The sequence below is a fragment of the Bidens hawaiensis genome, unplaced genomic scaffold, assembly GCF_021521415.1.
Source record: "Bidens hawaiensis isolate Kalapana, Puna unplaced genomic scaffold, B.hawaiensis_p1.1 tig00043696_1, whole genome shotgun sequence".
NCBI lineage: Eukaryota > Viridiplantae > Streptophyta > Magnoliopsida > Asterales > Asteraceae > Bidens > Bidens hawaiensis.
The window spans coordinates 163,554-165,370 of NW_027497758.1; the positions used below are offsets into that span (position 1 = coordinate 163,554).

Sequence of the window (1,817 nt, forward strand, 5' to 3'; positions counted from 1 at the left end):
AACTGTTTTCGGTTACTTTCGGTTCGGTTAACGGTTTGGTTATTGTTCACTCCTAGTTTGATGACAGATGATATACATTCTCACTTGTTAAGTATCTTATTGTGCTGGTCTTAGTTGTTTGAGAAAAAGTAATGTTTTCTTAAAACTTTTACTTCACAAGTTCCACTTAGATCTTTAGTTTGATTCAACGTGCTTACAAGGTATGCTTTTTTGGCTCAATTTGACCTCTGAATAAGATTATGAATATGTTTTTTTAATTTATTATATTGTTATTAATTTTGGGTTCATTTTTTCGTAGAACAATGATACATGGAATACCAATAAGTTTACAGATGTTTCTCAATTTCCCATGGGTTCTTCATCTAACACGCGTGTCTGGGAGCGTCGGTTACTTTGTTGTGTTCCTGTAAGTCCGGTTAGGTTTATCATGTATGCATTTATGATGTAAAAATATTATTTACTTTATGTATTTTTTCTTCATTACAAGTTCCTGGTCAGAATTCATGCTACTTGATGGCCAGGCAAATATATACGCCTCGCCAACAAGCCGGAGAAGCGACAGAGAGACGATTGCTCTGTTTATGATGAGGAGGAAATGCAAGCATGTTGGAATCTATTGTAAAAGTTTTTTTTATATTTGTATGTTTTTAATTAGGCATTACAAAAAAGTTTAAAGCTTTACATGTTTGACATAAAATGATGGTGAGCTAATGTCTTGTTTTCATATATCAATTTGATTACTTTGTATAAGATGATGTTATGTTCGGTTTTAAGATTTTAAATTAACTTGATGCAAATATTTATTCTTAACAGCGAGAATGTGGATCTGTTCTACTGGGCAGCATGACCGAGAGTACTGATTGTGGTATGATTATGGTGCCTGATTTTGATAATAATGATTTTCCCTGTTTTGTGAAGGTAATTTTTTTTTTCATTTTTAATTGATGTCAAAACATCATACTTTATATGAAGTTCTAAATCAGAATGTCTAATCAAGTGTTTAATGACTTATTCTGTAGATATATGACACACCAGAATCTGACTTGAAGCTAAATGATGTCTTTGAGTTTATTGGTGTCCTGAGACACTGATGTTAAAAATGATAACAATGGTGAAAATGAACTAGAACATTGATTTGACCAAGAGGAATTAGTCAACTTACCTCCTAGCAAGGTCAGCATCCATCTCTGTTAAAAAAATATATATAAGTATTATTTATTATTAAACTTAATGGTTTAATACATTATAAATATGTTTTCAGGTTCCATGTCTTCATTGTCTTGTACACCGAAAGATTTCACCTAATGATTTGATTATTAGACCACCAACAATGGAGGTAGAAGAAGTTAGTTATGATTTTGTTTATTCATTTCAATGTTTAATAATCAAATAAGTAATATTAATTCAAGCGTTGTCATCTTGCAGCCAAAACCTCATTTGATGAAAGAAATACGCCAGTCTCTTTTGCAGCATCTTACAGTAATTCTTGGTGGTGATGATTTAGCAGCTAATTTTATATTATTACATCTATTATCAAAGGTAATCAGTTATAACTTATTATATCTCTACATGTATATATATATATATATACACACACACAATGACACAATACACCTTGTTTTAACTTAACAAGAATTGTTGGTATAGGTTCATCTAAGGGTAGACTCGATTGCAGTGGAGAAATTATCACTTAATCTCAACGGTTTTGACAAGTCGAGTATATCGGTGTTCGGTAACCGAATTAACAATCCGTTGAAAAACCTTATACCTCTCACCGTGGAATATCTTAATACTGCTTCACTTTTCAAAGCATCTTT

The 1,817-nt window shown here is 31.6% G+C and overlaps 1 long non-coding RNA gene across 1 annotated transcript; it reads left to right on the top strand.

Annotated features, from left to right (window-relative positions):
* Positions 1–1,095: 1,095 nt before the first annotated feature.
* Positions 1,096–1,739, top strand: LOC143594492 (uncharacterized). The gene is made up of 3 exons (XR_013146343.1): positions 1,096–1,336; positions 1,426–1,539; positions 1,648–1,739. It is a non-coding gene; the product is annotated as an uncharacterized LOC143594492 (long non-coding RNA).
* Positions 1,740–1,817: the final 78 nt, after the last annotated feature.